Below are 22,829 nucleotides of genomic sequence, written 5' to 3'. Positions count from 1 at the left end.
TGCCATGTGTGAGCTGTAGAAACTTGTCTCACTCTCATTGGTTATGTAATTCTCAAATTCACATGTGTATGGTTTATGTCCAAATTTAGCCATTTCATTTTTCAAACCAATTCTCAAATTACAAGGCCTATGCATGAAGTGATGATTCCAACAAATTTAAAATGCCATTCATGAGGTGTTGCAAAAATCCCCACTCAAAAATTCCAATTATTTTGAAAGTTGGACAATTTTGCCCTTGGTCCAATTTAACTGTCCAGTTGAAAATTGACCTTTTGCATTGACCACTTTTGGAAAAATCCAATTATGCACCATGAAAGTACATGTCAAATGGAGTTTGTGCATATAAAGAACTTGCCATTTGGACAAACCATGTGGAAGTTATGGCCTCCTGATTATGGGTCATTTTTGAATTTCACTGAGCCATAATTTTCCAACCATACATGGGATTTTCAAGTTCTTGGACTTTTTGGAAAGGTGAGAACAAGATCTACAACTTTCATGTTGAACAAATTTTCATTTGAAGCTTCCTTGGACACGTGGCTTTGAGGTCCAAAACTTTCCATTTTTGGAAACTTCAATTACAAGTCACTTTCTATTTTTGGCAGTTTTTGTCCTGACTTGATTTTCTTCATTCTGAAGCTTTGAGATGTCATATAACACTTGTTCCAACATGAATGAAGTGTATCCAACTCATTTCCACCTCCAAATCCATCAGATCATGTACAGTTGACCACAGTTGACTTTTCAACTGACAGATGAATCAGGCAATGCATAGATCAATCTGAGCCCCAATCTTCAACTGAAATGGCTCAAGGGTGAAACCCTAGCCTCAATAAGCACAATATAATCAAAGAATGAACCCCATATCCATCATAGACCCCATCTCCTGATTATGCCCTGACTGGCCCAATGCAACTGATTAGGGTTGACCAGTGGTCAAAACCCTAATCTCAAGGAATCTCCTTCAATCTCCTGATGACATCCAACCATGATGATGATGATGTATCATTGTAATCAAGACGAAGACCAATATCCTTGGAGAATCACAAAACCCTAATTCACAGCCCAATCCTCAGATGGCCAATGATCAGTCAATAAACCCTAGGCTTGCACTTTGACTTTCTCATCTCCTGATCAAGACTTGAGATAATGGCTTGCACAATGTAACCACATGATATGCAATATGCAATGCCTAATGACCTAAAATGAAATGCAATATATGTTAATGCTAGTCCCAAGAGAGGAGGGCAAATTTTGAGATGTTACAGCTGCCCCTATTCAATCCACTGTGAACCTGTTGATACGAAATAGCCTCGGCTTTCGGATGATCAGGATGAAGAGTGATTGAATACCAAGAACAGACGAACAATTTGCACTCTGATGGGATGATAATTAACAACGCCTGTCAGCATCGGCGAAGAAACAAACTCGAAAGACGTCGACCTGGATACCAAAATAAATGGTAACGCAGGGATAACTATGGCCTGAAAACCACTCATCCGCTCGGGATTATTACATCTCTTCTTTTCTATGCTTTTCTTTAACCCCAAGGTTTTCTCTATTTTTTATTTTCTTGAACCCCGCAATTTTCTCTGCGCAAACGATCCTCAGATCTCTGCATTTGAACCCCCGAAAATGCCTCAACACTCCTTTTTGCCAAAATAAATGGACCCCATTCTCCGATTTGGACCCCAGTCGCCTGACGATAACCCGCGATCGCCAATATGAACCCCGTTCTCCAGAAAATGCCGCAACATCTCCTTTTCTCCATTTGAACCCCAGAAAATGCCTCAGCATTTCTTTTCTCCGTTTGGACCCCAGGAAAATGCCTCAGCATATCCTTTTCTCCGTGATAATTCCGCTGGCAACGTCGGAAATAACACCAAACCACTCTGAGGGCGACATGTCAGAGGGTAAACCTTCATAAAGAAGGTAGCATGTGTATCTCTTCCTCGGAAGACACCTTTAACGACCTCCATTGGCCTCGGCCAGAGTCTAAGGTGACACATGAACAGAAGATAATCCTGAGGACCTCATCCCGGATAAAATCTTCAACTCCATCTCCATTTGAACCCCAGAAAATGCCTCAGCATATACTCTTCTCTGATTGAACCCCGATCTCCAGAAAATGTCGCAACATCTCCTTTTCTCCATTTGAACCCCGGAATCGCGCTGATCGCGTAACGTCTTCTGATATCATTTCCATCTCTGTCCGACGGAAACATTTCCTCCAATATCGCACTACTGGGGAACACTGCTGATCTGACGTCATGGTACCACACTCCTCAGAGTAACACTTTCAACCAGACACTGACTGATGACTGGGAGAAAATTCGACGTTTACTGGACATCGAACAATGATGTTGACAGGACATCGAACAATGATGTTGACAGGACATCGAACAATGATGTTGACAGGACATCGAACAATGATGTTGACAGGACATCAAACAATGATGTTGACAGGACATCAAACAATGATGTTGACAGGACATCGAACAATGATGTTTACAGGACACCGAACAATGATGTTGACAGGACATCGAACAATGATGTTTACAGGACACCGAACAATGATGTTGACAGGACATCAAACAATGATGTTGACAGGACATCAAACAAGGATGTTGACATGACATCAAACAAGGATGTTGACAGGACATCAAACAATGATGTTGACAGGACATCAAACAATGATGTTGACAGGACATCAAACAAGGATGTTGACAGGACATCAAACAAGGATGTTGACAGGACATCAAACAATGATGTTGACAGGACATCAAACAATGATGTTGACAGGACATCAAACAAGGATGTTGACAGGACATCAAACAATGATGTGGACAGGCATCAAACAATGATGTGGACAGGCATCAAATAAGGATGTTTACAGGACATCAAACAAGGATGTTGACAGGACATCAAACAATGATGTTGACAGGACATCAAACAAGGACCGACCAGACATTAAACAATGACTGGGAAATAACTCGACGTTTACTGGACATCGAATGATGATGTTTACTGACACCAAAGAAAGCTCGACCAGACACTTACTGATGACTGGGAAATACTGTTGTTCAAAAATCCCGCTGCTGAACTCCTCGGAGTATCGTCTTCACTGTCCGGCAAAACCAATCCTCAAGCGGTAACCACGGCTTGAATCGCGCTGATCGCGTAACGTCCTCCAATTTTATTTCCATATCTGTCCGACGGAAACATTTCCTCCAATATCGCACTACTGGGGAACATCCCTGATCCAATCATGAGGCTAAACTCTTCGGAGTAACACCTTCACTGTCTGACACAACCACTTCTCAAACGGTAACCACGGCTTGAGACTAGCTCTATGCTTGCAACAATGATGCATGATCTTTTTCTGCGTAATGCTCCATAATTATGGAAATGCTACGCGATTTATTTTTCTATGCAATATGCTATGCTTACGCTACATGATGAATGCATACAAAGTATCCCCTCAAGGGACTCCTCTGGGGAATACGAGACACTCCGCTGAGGAACTCGGCAATACTCCGACCTCCACCCTGCTGGGGAATACCACTGCTGCTGGGAATAAGGCAACCCTTGCTGGGGAAGAACCTCCTTTGCACCCAGTCCACTTGAGAAACCGCTGGGATAAGCACCACCAACGCTCTGTGGGGATACAACAGTCTTTGACTTGCTGAGGATATTGATCCCTACTCTGCTTCGGGAAACCCTCACAGATACCTGACGGCTTCACTGGGGAAATGCTCACAAATACTCCGCTGGGGAATAGCAACCTCCAGACTCAACTGGGGAAAACATCAATCTAATCACCTGCTGGGGATAACCATCCCGACCCTGCTAAGGAACTGCATACTACTCCGCTGGGGACAACCCATGCAATCCATATGTAGAATCCCCTCAGCTGGGGATGCAAAATCCGCCCGCTACGGGAATTTGTTCGATCCACTGGTAGGATGAACACTGTTGGAGATATATTTCTTTGAAAAAGACCCGCTCCACTCGGGGAATAGCAACCTTCGGGCCTGGCTGCTGAGGAAACACCGCTGTTGTAAACCTGCCGGGGATAACCATCCTGACTCGGCTGGAGAAGTCCACAGACATTGGATCTGCTGGGGAGCTAGTCCTCTAACTCTGCTTGGGGACCTAGCTGGGAAATGAGAAAAGTTGGTATAGAACACCCATCGACTCGTCGAACCACGGCATCCACCTCCAATACTCGCATCGGCTTTCCACTTTTGAGAATTCCCAGACTCGTCTGGACCTTTTCTGCTCCATCATCTTATATTCCAAGTCGCTCCGCGCTCGACGAGAGACGTACTCCTGGGAGTTATACAGAATTTTCAATTTTCGACTTTGAAGAGTCTTCTTGATTAATTTCAAGGGTTGTCGGACGTCTCGTCGTCTTCTCGTCATCCCTTCTCTACCCATTCATTCGTCCCGGATTGGACCCTGCGGTGAATTACATACTTTCAAGTCTTCCGACTTTGAAGAGTCTTCTTGATTATCATCAAGGATCGTCGTACGCCTCAACGTCTCTTCGTCGTTCTTTCGTATTCATTCGTCCCTGAGCGAACTCTCTGGGGATTTGCTACAAAGCTTCCACACCACAACCTGCAAGTGAGTGAAGAATATCTAACAGTTCCTGCAAAACAGATCGTTAGATAAAACCGTGCCCCAGGCGTGTCAAGATTTCAACACTTGGGTCACTTAACCTTCCAAATAAGATTTCCAGCTTCCAATCTTATAAACATGCATTGGAAGGAACCTGTATGCATAAAAATGCAACATTCTTTATCAAAAATATCTGGATGTTTTTGCAATCAAAGCGGTAATGAAAAACAAAAACAAAATTATTTGACTGAATTTGCATTTTATTGATTGAAAAAGTGTGGCTCCAATGAGCAATACAAAGGAAGCAATTCCTGAAAAGAGGTAATTGCGCTCAAAAGGAAAAATCTATCCTAATGGCAATGTGAAACCCGTGATCTCATCGAGTTCCAACTCGGTTACACCCCATATGTCCTCAGACTCTCCATGCTTTCTGCCTTCTGAACAAGACGATTCCGATTGATCCCTACCGGGTATTATCCATGATGCTTTAACCAAAGCGCAAACGATCATGCTAGACGCAGTTGTTCGTTTCAATCCCTCTTTTGCCTGGACCGCCCTTTCGGGTCTTCAGTCCACCGGGATACCCATTTTTGCCCAAGCCGCCCTTCTCAGGTTTTCGACTTGCCGGGTGTACATTTTTCATTTTATCCCTAATTTTTGCCCGAACCTTTTTTCTGTTTTTGGTTCGCCGGGATGCCCATTTTTGCCTGGACTATTTTATTCTTCTCATCCAGCGAGTCCTTTTACACGAAGTATTTTTTAACTGCGTCCGCATTCACAGGGGATGGAAAATCCTCGCCATCCATGGTCGTTAACAACAAGGCTCCGCCAGAGAAAACCTTCTTGACCACGAACGGACCTTCATAATTCGGTGTCCATTTGCCCCTACGATCGTTTTGAGGAGGAAGGATCCTTTTCAGCACCATATCACCTACGTGATATACCCGAGGTCGTACCTTTCTGTCAAAAGCACGCTTCATCCGTTGCTGGTACAACTGCCCATGACAGATGGCTGCTAGCCTCTTTTCTTCAATCAGGCTCAACTCTTCGTACCGGGTCTTTACCCATTCAGCCTCTTGCAATTTCACGTCCATCAGGACTCTCAAAGAGGGAAGCTGAACCTCAACAGGTAATACAGCCTCCATCCCATATACCAACGAGAAAGGAGTTGCCCCAGTAGATGTTCCTACTGACGTTCAACATCCAGGATACAAGCTTCGTACTCAGCCACCATTGTTGGTGCATTCAAATGTTATCCAGGCAACAAAAGCTTATTCTCCTTAACCTCCCCATCAGACATCAGAATCCGTTCGGATTTGGGGTCAGGCCCCTCCTCCGGAATCGGTCACTCTCAATCTTTCGATTTGAGTACCTCGAGATGTCCTCATCAGGGAACTCAAACTTCCTCGGTTGATAACCTCACGGGTTGCAGAGAGATGTAATCAGACAATACACCCCTCCCTTGATTGCTTTCTGAGAGTATCCAAAATCAGTCAATCATTCTTTTGCTCTCCCGCAACCCGTCCGGTCGATGCTGGCTTCTCAAACCCATACTCGATCGGATCCATCTCGGAAATCCACAAAGTGGTATGAACCCGCATAAACTGTCTCAGTCGGCGAGCAGCCTATGCCAAAGTACAGCAAGTTTCTCGAACAGTGAATGTATTGTTTCACAGTCGGTAAACTTTTTGCTAAGGTAAATTGCATGCTCTTTTCGACAAGACGCGTCATGCTGACCCAATACACCTCGTAGACCCCTTGAAGACTGTCAAGTACAGATTAACAATTGCTCCTTCCACAGGAAGTATCAGAATCAGAGGTTCCTGCAACTTATCCTTTTTTATTCTTCAATGCCCCTTGGCAATCATTAATTCGCCTGACCGTTTGATCTTTCTTTTTTCAACATCTCGAATGTGGGTTCATACGTGGCTGTTAGATGAGATGTGAACCATGACAGATAGTTCATCCTTTCTAAAAAAACCACGAACCTCTCCTTTACTTTTTCTCGGTTCAGGCATTCTTATTGTTTTTTTTTTTTTTTTTTTTTTTTTTTTTTTTTTTTTTTTTTTTGCAGGATGAACCTCGATTCCTTCCTTACAATGAACCCCAACATCTTACCGGACCGCACTCTGGTAGTGTACTCGCTTGAATTCAACCTCAGTTTGAATTGTCCCAACTGGTCAAACGACTTGGCCAGATCTGCCAGATGCCCCTCTTCTGTTTGGGACTTTGCTATCATGTCATAGCATTCGATTTCATGATGAATCATATCATGAAACAAAGTCACCCTGGCTCTCTGATAAGTAGCACCAGCATTCTGCTTCTCTGGAGGACAGTCTCCTTTCCATGGTAGCCTGTGAACAACGACATTGGTATCCGACCCTGGCATATCCTGACACGACCAGGTGAAAGTATCCACATACTCCTTCAACAAGGCTACCATTCTGCTCTCGACTTGCCTCTGAAGCGGCCTCATTTTCCTATTTCCTTTCTGACCTCGGCGGTGCTTGGAGTAACAACCTCAACCCGCTTCTCGTGCGGCTGAATCACCTTTTCCTCTTGTTTAACATCCTGGCTAATTCCAGCAGATCACAATCTTCTTCGTCTTCTTCTTCAGCCTGATTGCTCGGTTTGTCGAAGTCATATGAGGTGTAACCAAATCGTTATCAACGAGATCCGGAGAATTATTTTTGAAGTTGGGACGAGACAAATCACAAAAAGGAAAAATGAAAATAAACATTGCCATTTTTATTTGTATTTATTTTTAAACTGCAAAAATAAATGAAAAACAAGGAACACCGCTTTTTGACTGAAAAACATTCATTTATTAATGATGCAGAAAATGCAAATTTAAACATGAGGTGGCCCTTACAATGAACCATTACGTGTCGGGCAACACGTATGGCTTTCATGCAAATAAAATGGAAAACAAGAAAGTACTACTCTTTAGGATGAGCGACCGTGATGATCTGTTAAGCCTTTCAGCTCCCTGGTACGCACGGCTTTATCCAACCACTGAACTCGCAGCCACTGTCAGTCTCTCCACCTACCGCACAGGCGCGATCTGAATTTTCAGCAATTGCACCCACCATCGCCTGACCATGTGCCGGCATGGGATTGACATTAACGTTTGGAGACGGTGCAAAGTTAATAGCCTTTGAATCCACCAGGTCTTGGACTACGTGCTTAAAAGCTTTGCAGTCCTCTACGCTGTGCCCGGGAGCACCCGAATGGAATTCACATTTGACATTTTCATCAAAATTGGCTGGCCTTTGATCAGGTCCCATAGGTGCCAAAGTCCTCAACTGTACCAGCCCCATATCTTTCAGCTTTTTCAATAGGAAAGAATATGTCACAGGCGGCCTGTCAAAATGCCGATCACTCATCCTCCTCCTGACTGGATATCCTACCCTCTGAGACCTCTGCTGAAATGGCTGACGCTGCTGTTGCTGTTGTGCAGGCTGATTGTCAGCAGGAATAGTTACCGCAGCGGTGTGCTGGTAGTAACGACCCCTACCGTGTCCTCTCTGGGCGTACACAGCACTCGATTCACCCTCATCCTTGTGCTGGTCATTACCAAAAGATTTCTTCGGTCCAGACGACGAAGCGTTTCCTTGCATGTTCCCCATCTTCAGCCAGTCTTCAATCCTCCCCACCTTTTCGGCAATTACTTTCTGCCCCAAGGCGAACTCTTGCATGACATGAATCAGCTCTCCCATCTTCTCTTTCAGCTCGAGAACGTCGGCGTTGGGAGGATCCATCAGTTTGGATTTGTTACCCCTAGCAGGATATCTGAGCAAACAAGCTATGCGCACCGGTTGACACCTATAAAACAGCAAATGGGTTAATATGCATGAATGCAACGCCTATCCATATGAGGAAGATTCTGTCCTTTGATTCTGGTTTCATCAAGACAGATAATATTTCACCAATAACATTTTGACATCCAGATGTCTCTCAACCAGATTCTCAATCCATAATGCTCCCCATATGGCTAGACGTGAGTTTGAGTGCAGATGAATGCAAAATGAGAATGATGCAGATGTATGCAATGCACTGGGCCATCCTCCAAGTCCTCTGATCATCTGTTGCACTGAAGCCTGATCTCTGAACTGATCATAACCATCTGAGGTACTGATTAACCACAAATCCACCTCAAGGGTTCCGAAATAAACGGAAGACAGATACATCATCATCATCATCAGTCTCTGAGCATACACTCACAACCATCTGAATCGGCCCGGGGAATCCTGAAATAAACGGATCCCCACTGATAAATAACTCACGGCCCGGGGAATCCTGAAATAAACGGATCCCCACTGATAAATACCACGGACAGCATTCCGGCGTCTCTGACATAAATGGCCATAAATCCGACTTATAAATAGGACTCTGATCCACGGAACAAAAAGTCACCATCTGAGCAATGCATCTGAAATAATCAACCCTCCCCTCACAGGTAAATTCTAAACAGGTCTTCCTAAGGCGGATAATAGTCTCGACAATCGGGCAGAGATACTCAATGGGTTTGCCCTTTCGGGTGTGCCATTGTAGCTCTCCTGAGATCGTCTAAACCAAAGATCCGGGAAATGATCGGTCACCAGAGTCAACAGCCCAAAAGAGATAACCCAACCAAAGTGGAAAACCCCACTGGAAGAGCACTTCTCAGATGAACCTCGTCCGGCTTGTGGTATGTCACATCGCAACATCATGCCCAACCGACATGTGAGCGACGCGAGACCACGCTAATCCTAGGTGTATACTCGGGCCTGGGTTTTAGCCCCACTCAGAACACCCACCCCAAATAACAGAACCACCTGCATAGAGGACGGCAACAGCATGATAGTATGATGCATGCAGACATCAATGCAAATATATACACACTGGTTAGAATAATAAATGCAATAAATAACACACAACACAAGCAACCTAAACTATCCTAGAACGCTAGGAAGGACTCGCTCAGGGACGATGGACCAGCACAGGTCTACATCGACATTAGTCCCCAGCAGAGTCGCCAGCTGTCGCATCCTGCGAAAATCAACCGGCGAGGCTCGAAAACAAAACACACACAGAGCCGCCACTGCGCGTTATTTATCCCAAGATAGGGAAAGGAAACGCTCAGAGAAACCTGGAAAGAACATGGTCTCGCGACCAAAGAGACAGGGTAAGGGAGTCGGTTACGCAAGGGGAAGGTATTAGCACCCCTCACGTCCGTCGTACTCGACGGGATCCACGTTCTAAGAAAATAAAATGTTGCTAAACATCACACACACACACGGGGAACGCAGGTGGGGTTAAGAGAAGGGAGCTCGATAAGGTATCGCACCTTATGCCTACATATCTTGTCTGGAACAAGAATCAGAGCCACTGTAGTTCGGCTTACGCACGTCAAACAACACAAAACACACCAACAAGCAAGGGTGGCAAACATGGAGCCCGACAACCACTGGATGGAATTACGTCGGCATCCGAACCAAAACACACTCAAAAGGGCAAACGTGGAGCCCGACTGCCAATCCTGGGCTTACGTCGGCATCCGAGCCAAACATGCAATCAGATAACAAACAAACACACGCAAAAAAGAAAAAGGTTGCCCGGAGTGGTCTCGCACGACCACCTGCCTACATACCTCGTCTGGCACGAGGATCAGGGCGATGTAGTTCCCCTGAAAGGGAAAAAGATTTCAGCCAGAAACCGGGGAAAGACACACTACTAGGGAGCTGGACTCGAGCCTAGTGTTGTCATGCATCGTTTACCCTAAGTTCGGTTTTCTATCCTACTTGCATAAGCAAACTACTCCTATCCAGGAAAGAAGCAAGCACACAAGCAAACAACATACAAGCATACATCAAATGAGAACAAGCATCTCAAACAGGCATGTCAATCAGATATCCACAGAGCACCCACTATAGCCAAACAAGAGGCTCACACAATAGGTTTGACTGCCGAAGCGAGTCGTCTGTACGGGCTGGGTTTGCTCTTAACCTTGCCATTACGAGGCTAAGGTGAAGCAGATGAGAGGTGAAGTGAGGATCAGACCTCACAGCTCTTATCCCTAACCAGGGAGAGCTTCTGACAAATGAGCATGGGTCCAGAATGGGGGAACCCTTCTATACTCAGAGACTCTGACACAATGTGCACTGCACAAGATCTTGGGCTAGGATCTCAATGCTACAACCATGTAATGGGAGCAAGGAGAAGACTCAACTGAATAGTGGGGGATAGATTGCTTATCCCTACCTTCCACCAATTGCCTCTTTTAGAGGACTTTCACCTGCTTGGCACGAAAAATAAACAACCACAATCATTGCCTCTTAAGGAGGACTTCAGACATTTATTTGCCCGGCCCGGTAACAGCCGGGTCTCCAGACTACATGAAGTTAGGAAGTTATACCTCAATGCAAGTTGCTTAAGCAAAGCAAAGCAAAAGTTCACAAGGAACTGAGCAACTAAAAGTACCTGGAAACAGTCAAACACAGTTAGTACTCAGACAGACAAAACTAAACAGCAAGTATCAACCAATTAATCTATACAGATCAATGCACAACAAAGCAAGCTCAAAGCTCAATCCCAAACTTCACAACCTACAAAACAATGTTATGTTAGTGTACAAACATCAAACAACATCAATTGCATTGACTTGGATCATTCTCCATACACATTATGCTTTTGATCGTGAAAAATCAAGCAAATATTAGCAACTAGACCACTAGGCTAAGCCTAGGGTCCAAAGGCAAGAAAAATTCCTAAACAGCAAGGTATCTCTAACCAAACTCAAATTAATGTCAAACAAGAGCCAACACACTTAGTCCCATGTCCATATCATTCATCATGTTCATTTTATGCATAAAACAATCCAAACTAGTTCAAATGAAGCACCAAACATGCAAACAGAACTATTACATTCAATTCCATATCAAAACAACTTCAAAAAATCTCAAATAAATTACACCTAAACAGGACCTAATCCAGGTATGGCACACCAAATTTCAGCTTAATTGGGCAAATGGAACCATGTCAATGAAAATCAACAAAAACAGACACAATTATAGGCCCCAAATCACAACATCAACACATACATCCACTTCAAAAATTCATAACTCAATGAAAACAAAAAAAGAAATGGATGAGACCAAAACAGGGATGTCACATCATGTGTCTATTACAAGCATATCAAATTTCATGAACATTCAATACCACATGAGCATTTCACAAAAGATTTGCCAACCTATGTCACATGAACTTGCAATTTCAACCACCAGAGATGAAAAATACCAAACAATTTGAAAATGCAATGTAAAATTCCACAAAAATTCATATAGCATCTCAACATGTTAATCAACCATCATGCAAAATTTCACATTATTCTACCAAGCCTAGGTCACACAATTAAATCCAGCAAATTGACATAATGGGGTGTGACACAAATTGTCACACCTAAGTTCCAAAATTCATAACTCAATGATCAGGTATCAAACTCATGAAATTTACATGTAAACAAGCATCAACCAGTCCACAATTACCACAAAAAATTTCAAGAATTTATTTTACACTATGAGCATTTCACAATGGAATTGGCCAAAGGTATCAAAAATGAGTACATGTGAAACAAGCCTAAGTCAAACAATAATTCTACCATGCACAACTTTGACCAATAGGTCAAACAAATTCTACACTTAACAACAAAGTCATAGAAAAAATCCACACATTTTTCTGATTTTTCTACAATTTTTTATGAATTTTTAAACATGATATGAATTTTTTAAGAATTTTGTGAATTAAATTAATTAATTAAATTAAAATGAAATTGCAGTGGCAATTTGGTAATTAGTGTGATGAGGGCGCGGTAAACACGTTTCAAATTTCTCAGCCAGCGAAAACGGATTGAACACTGTATTTCCAGAATGTACATCGTCTTCCTCGCGTTTTCCCGCTCCCACTCCAAACTCGGTTTTTGCTCAAATCTCAATGAAAACTTACAAATGGATATGCGTTGGAACCGTCTTCTAACCAGGATAACGAATATGCAATCATCTTTTCCTAATTCCTACTATACGCACGGGATCGATCGAAAAAGGTTATGAACGCAAAACCACAATTCAAGATATCTCCACTTACGTTTCATCATAATCAAAACTGGACCTAGCATTGCAATCTACACGGAACGAGCTTTCAAACGCATATGCCAATTCACGATATCTTGAAATTCGATTTTTACGCACCTTGAAATTGCAGCTATGGAACCGGACGAATTTGCCTGAAACAGTCCAAAACAGACGCAGCACTATCCTCAAGAAGGTGAATTCAATGCTCAGGTTCGATGGAGGTTGCTTCTAACGCGCGAAATTCTCAATTCACCATTGATGCCTCCGAGATGAACAGCCACGAATGAAGCTCCTCTTGATTCAAACTTCCGAAACAGATGGAGTAGAGGATGATGGAAGATCAACACAAAAGGAATTTCGAGGATTGATCAAGAATTGGTGAAGTGTTCTTGAGAGATTTTCAGAAATTGGAGAGAATTTGGATCTGATTTTTGGGATTGTGAAATTCTGTTATGATTATCATGTGATTAGGAATATATATGTGTGCTTAATCATGATTAACCATGCTAATTAGCCAAATTGCATTTGTTAGTGAAAATGTTAATTTTCAAGTGAGGGCAAAAATGGAATTTCCATAGGACAGCTCATGCCACCTCAATGACAGCTCACACAACATCCAAATGCCATGTGTGAGCTGTAGAAACTTGTCTCACTCTCATTGGTTATGTAATTCTCAAATTCACATGTGTATGGTTTATGTCCAAATTTAGCCATTTCATTTTTCAAACCAATTCTCAAATTACAAGGCCTATGCATGAAGTGATGATTCCAACAAATTTAAAATGCCATTCATGAGGTGTTGCAAAAATCCCCACTCAAAAATTCCAATTATTTTGAAAGTTGGACAATTTTGCCCTTGGTCCAATTTAACTGTCCAGTTGAAAATTGACCTTTTGCATTGACCACTTTTGGAAAAATCCAATTATGCACCATGAAAGTACATGTCAAATGGAGTTTGTGCATATAAAGAACTTGCCATTTGGACAAACCATGTGGAAGTTATGGCCTCCTGATTATGGGTCATTTTTGAATTTCACTGAGCCATAATTTTCCAACCATACATGGGATTTTCAAGTTCTTGGACTTTTTGGAAAGGTGAGAACAAGATCTACAACTTTCATGTTGAACAAATTTTCATTTGAAGCTTCCTTGGACACGTGGCTTTGAGGTCCAAAACTTTCCATTTTTGGAAACTTCAATTACAAGTCACTTTCTATTTTTGGCAGTTTTTGTCCTGACTTGATTTTCTTCATTCTGAAGCTTTGAGATGTCATATAACACTTGTTCCAACATGAATGAAGTGTATCCAACTCATTTCCACCTCCAAATCCATCAGATCATGTACAGTTGACCACAGTTGACTTTTCAACTGACAGATGAATCAGGCAATGCATAGATCAATCTGAGCCCCAATCTTCAACTGAAATGGCTCAAGGGTGAAACCCTAGCCTCAATAAGCACAATATAATCAAAGAATGAACCCCATATCCATCATAGACCCCATCTCCTGATTATGCCCTGACTGGCCCAATGCAACTGATTAGGGTTGACCAGTGGTCAAAACCCTAATCTCAAGGAATCTCCTTCAATCTCCTGATGACATCCAACCATGATGATGATGATGTATCATTGTAATCAAGACGAAGACCAATATCCTTGGAGAATCACAAAACCCTAATTCACAGCCCAATCCTCAGATGGCCAATGATCAGTCAATAAACCCTAGGCTTGCACTTTGACTTTCTCATCTCCTGATCAAGACTTGAGATAATGGCTTGCACAATGTAACCACATGATATGCAATATGCAATGCCTAATGACCTAAAATGAAATGCAATATATGTTAATGCTAGTCCCAAGAGAGGAGGGCAAATTTTGAGATGTTACACCCAGACGGCTTCTGATGCTCAATCTTTGACTTCTGACAAGTCAAACAGGAATAAACAAAACTCGCAATTTCTCTTTTCATTCCCGGCCACCAAAATAACTTTTTCAAATCATGATACATCTTCGTAGCTCCAGGATGAATACTCAGGCCACTACGATGTCCTTCTTCAAGAATACTCTTCTTAAGTTCGATAACATCCGGAATACACACCCGATTACCAAATTTCAAAACATCATTCTCATCAACTCTGAATTCACCACCTTGACCTTGATTCACTAGAGTCAACTTATCAACCAAAAGCACATCGGATTTCTGACCCTCTCTGATCTCATCCAGAATACCACTTGTTAACTTCAACATTCCCAATTTAACACTATTGTGAGTACTCTCACACACCAAACTCAAGTCTCTAAACTGCTCAATTAAATCCAATTCCTTAACCATTAGCATAGACATATGTAATGATTTCCGACTCAATGCATCAGCCACTACGTTTGCTTTACCCGGATGGTAATTCAAACCAAAGTCATAATCCTTCAGAAACTCTAACCATCTTCTCTGTCTCATATTCAGCTCTTTCTGATCAAACAAATACTTTAAACTTTTATGGTCACTGAAAACCTCAAATCTTGACCCGTACAAGTAATGCCTCCATAACTTCAGAACAAACACCACAGCCGCCAACTCTAAATCGTGCGTCGGATAGTTCCTCTCATGAACTCTCAGCTGTCTTGAAGCATAAGCTATAACCTGCTTATTCTGCATCAACACGCCACCCAAACCCAACAATGAAGCATCACAGTAAACTTCAAATGATTCCGACGAACTCGGTAATATCAGAATAGGAGCAGTAGTTAACCTTCTCTTTAACTCTTGGAAACCTCCTTCACATTTTGAGTCCCAAACAAACGCTTGCCCCTTCCTAGTCAACATCGTCAATGGTAACGCCAACTTAGAAAATCCCTCAATGAACTTCCTATAATAACCAGCCAAACCAAGGAAACTTCGAATCTCAGCAACAGACTTCAGAGCTTCCCACTTAGATACCGCTTCTATCTTAGAAGGATCAACAGCAACGCCACCTCTTGAAATCACATGACCAAGAAAACTCACCTCTCCTAACCAAAATTCACACTTGGACAATTTAGCAAATAACTTCTTTTCTCGTAGAACTCCCAAAACCACTCTCAAATGTTCAGCATGCTCTTCTTCAGATTTCGAATACACCAAAATATCATCAATAAACACCACAACAAACTTGTCTAGGTACGGATGGAAAATCCTATTCATGTACTCCATAAATACTCCAGGCGCATTAGTCACACCAAAACGCATTACAGAATACTCATAATGTCCATACCTTGTTCTGAAAGCAGTCTTCTGAATATCCTCGGTTTTCACACGGATCTGATGATACCCAGATCTCAAATCTATTTTGCTGAACACACTTGCACCAACCAACTGATCCATCAAATCATCAATCCTCGGCAAAGGATACCGATTCTTGATCGTCACTTTATTCAGTTGCCTGTAGTCCACACACAATCTCATAGTACCTTCTTTCTTCTTAACCAATAGCACTGGTGCACCCCACGGTGACACACTCGGACGAATAAATTTCTTATCCAACAGATCTTCCAACTGACTCTTCAATTCAGTTAACTCAACAGCAGACATACGGTACGGAGCCATCGATATCGGCCTAGTACCAGGTACCAAATCAATCGAGAACTCCACTTCGCGCTCTGGCGGTAATTCATTCACCTCTTCCGGAAACACATCAGGAAAATCACACACCACGGCTAGATCGCCAATCACCAGTTTATCTTTAGCCTCCAAAGTCGCTAACAGCATAAACAACTCTGCCCCATCAGCTACTTCCTCATTCACTTGCCTTGCTGATAGAAACAAACTCTTTCCCTCCTCAATCTCAGGAAAGACCACCGTCTTATCAAAACAGTTGATAGAAACTCGGTTAAACACCAACCAGTTCATACCCAGAATAACATCAATCTGCACTAGTGGAAGACACACTAGGTCCATCCCAAAGTCTCTACCAAAAATACTCAAAGGACAATTTAAACAAACCGAAGTAGTAGTCACTGAACCCTTCGCAGGAGTATCAATTACCATACTACCAAACATCTCAGATATCTCTAACTTAAGTTTCACAGCACAATCCAAAGATATAAAGGAATGAGTCGCACCTGTGTCAATAATAGCTACAAGAGGAAAGCCATTAATATAACACGTACCTCGGATAAGTCTGTCCTCACTGGAGGTTTGAGCTCCGGTCAATGCGAACACCTTCCCAGTTTGAGATTTCTTTGGCTTCTGACACTGACTTCCAATATGCCCTTCTTCGCCACAATTAAAACAAATCATTTCCTTGTGCTTGCAATCAGCTATTGCATGGCCAGTCTTACCACAGCGAAAACACCTCTTTACTTCAGCAGTGCATACATTACTCTTATGACCAGCCTGACCACATTTGAAGCAAACTATACCAGCAGGAGCACTTCCCCTACTGGTCCTCTGAGCCGGAGCAGCTCCTTGTTTCCCTCTTCCCACTGGAGCATCATACGGCTTTCCACGGTTTTGATGTTGCTTGCCCCTGCGGTCACTGACAATCCTGTAATGAGCATTATTGTCTTCTTCAAATATCCTGCAGCTATCAACCAATTCAGTAAAAATGCGTATCTTCTGATACCCAACAGCCTTCTTAATTTCAGAGCGCAGTCCATTTTCAAACTTGATGCACTTTGAAAATTCAGCACCAGCACCAGTGTAATGAGGATAAAATTTGGACAGCTCCACAAATTTCGCAGCATAATCAGTGACAGACATGTTTCCTTGCTTCAGCTCAAGGAACTCAATTTCCTTCTTACCACGGACATCTTCCGGATAATACTTTCTCATGAATTCCTACGGAATACATCCCAAGTAATGACTTCACCTGCCACGGTCAACCTCTCGTGAGTCTCTAGCCACCAGTCATCAGCTTCGACTGCTAGCATGTGAGTACCATACCGAACCTTCTGAGCTGGAGTGCAATCCATAACACGGAAGATTCTCTCAATCTCTTTCAACCATCCCAAGGCTGCATCTGGATCATGCTTCCCTTTAAACACCGGCGGATTCTCTCTCTGAAAAGTCGCCAAGCTACGTGATCCAGCATCACCACCAGCATTTGGCAAGTTCTGCACAGCTTGTGCCATCGCTTGCATTGCGGCAGCCATTGCAGCGTCATTCCTTCCAGCCATTTCAACTTATCAATATAACACAATTTAAAAGTTAGATTAGTAACAATACACAATTGTTAGACAGTAACGACACGACAACTGGCCGGACAGACCGACCTGCTCTGATACCACTAATGTAACACCCTTCTAAAATACCCCAAGTATATAATTAAAATAACATATATCAATAAGAGTAAATATGCAATCAAGGGTGTCACACAACATTTCACACCATAATAACTGTCATGCTCTTTCATTAACTCAAAACATAAAACATTTGCACAATACGCAGCGGATAGAGATCAAATCGATCATTCAAAACATGCAACATACTACATGTAAACTGGTTCAACAATCATCAACAACAATATTAAAAATGTTCCCTCCCGATGTTACATCTATCAGAGCATGACCCACTTAGGAGACTACACTAGACTCCAAGCATAAGCTTCCACTCAACTCATTTGTTCGTTACCTGAAAAATAGTTGTAAGGGTGAGTTCCTCAATCGATACAATAAGCATTATAAATCATCATGTAATGCTAAGTAAATTCACACATTTCATCACCCTAATCGTAACATACATCCAGTAACGCCACATCAACTCAAACATCATACTTAATATCAACACAATTCCACTCCTCAATTAAATTAAATATCCATACAACAAGCCAACAAAATGCAACTCTAATGAGACTCGACTCGTCATGCATGTGGTACCATTCGGAGTAAAACTCCCAACTTAAAATCATTGCCATTTTATTGGGCATCAAGGCATAAGCCTTCAACTTTCAACTTAAAATTTGCCAATCCAGGCCAACGTGGTGTGAGCAAAGCTCCGACTTAATGCATATGAATGTACATGGCATACACGACTTTAAACTGTCGACAACATAATAATAATAGCAATACAACAATGTTTTCAACAACATCAACTTATAATCAACTTTGGCTCACCAAGCCTACAACTCAGTATTTTCAACAACTTTCCGTACACGGAACAACTCAGCAACATACTTGTACCAACACTTCATAACATAAATCCAACAAAATTACTCATCACAATTAACTATAATAGGCCAATCACCAATTAGGTTCACAACATTAAAAATATCAATTTTTCAAATTTCCAACAGTGTTAACCGGTTAACGCAGGACAAAACACACTTTCTGGCAAAACGCAACAGTGTTAACCGGTTAACGCCCTGGGTTAACCGGTTAACGCAGGCAAAACAGCACATTTCCACAAAATATAACAGTGTTAACCGGTTAACGCCCTGGGTTAACCGGTTAACGCAGACAAAACAGCAGTTCCTGCGCTAACACAAGGCAGAATGCAGAGTTCCCCGCATTTTCCGCCGTTGGAGGACTTCCGGACCTCCGATTCAATTTCCGTAAAAAGCTATACGTTCGGGGGAACACGACTCACACAATTACGGACTCAATTACAACTTTAATACAACTTATTCATCACAATATTTCAGCATTCAACATCCCAATTAGGGTCACTTCAACGGTTTATCACTACCCATGACATGTTAATCTATAATACCCAGTAAACGACGATAAACCCCCCTTACCTGAGATAATCCGGCAATCTCTAAGCTTCAAGCTTTTCCGTTCTTCAACCTTTGCTCTCTAGCTCTTCCTCTTTGCCCTTTCTCCACTTTCCACTTTTCAGCCGCTTCTCTGTTTCACGTGAAAACTCTTTACCAAAAATGAAAACCCTTTTCTCTTATTCCAACTTATATATTTTCCACTAATTATTATTCCAAATAATAATAATAATAATAATCCAATAATTCAATTTATTTAATTAAATTAATAAATATATTATTAACTTAATTTAAATAATTCTCTTATTTTATTCGGGGTGTTACACATAAACACTCAGACATTGAAAATATTGCATGTATGAAGAACAAAAATAGTAAAAGCACACAAATTTTTTTGCAAAATTTTAAATTTCCTTGCATAAAAAGGGTCCCACTGGGAGTGTCAATTTGTTTACCGTTGTTTTTGGTAAACAATCACAAGATTTAATTCACTTACATGATTAAACTCGAAAAAAAAATCCTATAACATATTGTGCAAAGGAGTTGCTTGAATAATAAAGTGCAGAATTGCTTGAATAATAAAGTAAAATGAAACAAATCATAGAAAAAATCGAGTAAAATGCTTAAGTTAAGAGTTGGAACGTAGATTCATACATTTTTCTCATAAATTTAGTATCTCTGTAACTTTGATGTTTGAACTCTATAGAGACTAATGATGAAAATTGTGAATCCTTGTTACAAAGACTAAATCGACTTATATACATATATATTAGTAACTGTCGACAATGGTCGAATCTTCAACGCTCGACTCATGCAATGCTACGTGGCCTTCCGTCCTATGCATTGCTTCCGTGCACCTTCAGTTTTTGAACTGCTACAAAACTGCCACTTCTGTCGAGAAACACTCCCAAGTCCTTCAACTTCCTCCGTTGAGAATTTTTAGTCAAATCTTGTAATCTTAGTCTCGAACTATGCTTCAGTCACTTATGTCTAGCATGTGTATTTATCTCACACCTTTTTCCTATCGAATATGTTTTGAAGATAAAGTGATCCTAATCTTTTGGATTTGTTCCTGAGATTCTTCCAAACCAGGCTTAGTGAGTTATAGTGCCACTTTGTTTAACAAACCGTATAATATATATCTAGAATAATATCATACACGTGTTAATTTTTGGTATTGATACAACACAAGTGTTTAACGGAATCATTATATACACATGTCCAAACTAAAAAGAAACATATATGGCACATGTTATAGAATATTGCCTAAATAAAAGCTAAGAGTTGTGTGCAATATCTTCATTTCATACAATCCACAACGAAAGATCACAATTAAATAAAACTTTAGAACACCCACAAGCAACTCCTCTTACCTTTAACCTGCAAAATAATACCTGAAAAGCAACAAGAATATTAGGGTGAGATAATAATCTCAGTGAGTTCCCCTATCATATGGGTCCACTCAACTTTACAGGGTTTCTAATTGATTCCTAACTCAAGTCTTCATCTTTCATTACTTGTTTATCACTCACATAATATAACTAAGACTTAAGTGTCTAAGGGGTATTCATAATGTATGGAAACATGTCACTTGAGTTCTCATAACTCAACCAATCATAATTCGGGAAAAGAAAACTGTAACACAAAGGTGATTAGCTCAAACCAATCACAAAGATCTAATCAATCATCCGTCAGATATGACCAATGGAAAAACTAGACCTCCACTGCATGGACTAACTATCTACTAGATATTGTCAATAGATATCGGACTTCCATTGCATGGATTCATCCTCCATGAGATATTGTCTGTGTGATTTAAGCATCCACTGCGTAGAACATACTCCCCATCAGATATGGTAAATGGACACCAGACCTCCACTACATGGTTTACACTCGCCATCAGATATGGTCAATGGATGCTAAACCTCAACTAAAACGGAATGAACCAAGACCTTTCCACCTGATATGGCCAATGGATACCAAGCTTCCACTATATAGATTTCATCATCCAATATATATTGTCAACGGAGTCCAAACTTCCACTGCATGGAATACGCTTAACAGAGTTACAGTTATCCATCAAATACCAGGTGATCATATCTATCCATTCACATATATTATTCCACATGTTCCATATAATGCATATTGATTCGTTAATCAAACGACTACTTTTCTGCGATACACGCCGAGGTGCCTTTGTGTCCAAGCATCACCATTTAAGCCATTTCACAACCTAAGTTAGCTTTCTAAGTCATTAATCGAGTTACTCTCCCAGTGTTTCCTCACTCGTCATCATAGGCTTTTAATCATGTTATACATACAAGCAAGCAACACAACCAACAATTTGTAATACAATTCTTAACATGGTTAATCATATCTCATCAAACATTAATAAACACACATAAGAAAAGATAAGTATAATCCATTCACCAAAATAAATCATGCAATTAAGCATCATCATTAGATAGAGTTGTAAACAAGCTTTCCAACGTATTCGACTATGCGTTAATCGAAGTTACGGTTCTCGAGTTATGGTGAAAATGAGAACCAAAGCATTTTCTCAATGCTGTGAAGTTCGCTTAGTGGACTTTTAGAGAACACACTTCGCTGAGCGAACTCCTAGCGAACCAAGTCAGTAGTAGAATTCCCCTTTTTGCTTAGCGAACTTCTGGCAAACGTGACAGTATTAGGACACTAACATGACATGTTTGGATGAAGAAAAACACCATCACAACCAACATGCGTCATCATATTGGATACAACAACACCAAATACCATGGTATGACACAACAATAACAACAATAACATAGTTTCTCCATATATTCTAATAACATCAACACAACCTCAGACACACCAAAACAACATCAAGCAATATATAGAGGTTAAGGAATATTACATAGAAGTGAGAACAACAACAATTTCATCATGTCATGATCAAACAACAACAATAACACAAAACTCTAATTTCCCACACATAAATTTCTCCCACATAAGACTAATATAACTAGGAACTCACCTTGATGAGATGAAGATGAAATATTGGAGATGATGATGATCTTTCATGAGTTTCTTCTTCTTTCTCCGAGCTTTCCTCTTCCTCTTTCTCTTCTTCTTTTCTCTCCTTTTCTCTTATTTTCTCTTCCACGTTTTTCTTCTTTCCCCACTTTTCTTTTCTTTGCTTCTTATCCATTTTTTCTTATTTTCTTTCCACCATATATATATATATATATATATATATATATATATATATATATATATATATATATATATATATATATATATATATATATATATATATATATATATATATATATATATATATATATATATATATATATATATATTTTATAATGTGTGGTTCGAAAAAATTGGAAAAGAAATATCATTTTATGATATTTCTTACTACTAGATC

At 41.0% G+C, this 22,829-nt stretch overlaps 1 long non-coding RNA gene across 1 annotated transcript; it reads right to left on the bottom strand.

Moving 5' to 3' along the window:
* Positions 1-20,027: 20,027 nt before the first annotated feature.
* Positions 20,028-22,608, bottom strand: LOC127082879 (uncharacterized). The gene is made up of 2 exons (XR_007788246.1): positions 22,434-22,608; positions 20,028-20,811 (listed from the first exon to the last, which is right to left on the bottom strand). It is a non-coding gene; the product is annotated as an uncharacterized LOC127082879 (long non-coding RNA).
* Positions 22,609-22,829: the final 221 nt, after the last annotated feature.

The sequence above is a fragment of the Lathyrus oleraceus genome, chromosome 5 (genome assembly GCF_024323335.1).
Source record: "Lathyrus oleraceus cultivar Zhongwan6 chromosome 5, CAAS_Psat_ZW6_1.0, whole genome shotgun sequence".
NCBI classification, from domain to species: Eukaryota; Viridiplantae; Streptophyta; class Magnoliopsida; order Fabales; family Fabaceae; genus Lathyrus; species Lathyrus oleraceus.
This window is presented reverse-complemented; position numbering and strand designations above follow the sequence as displayed.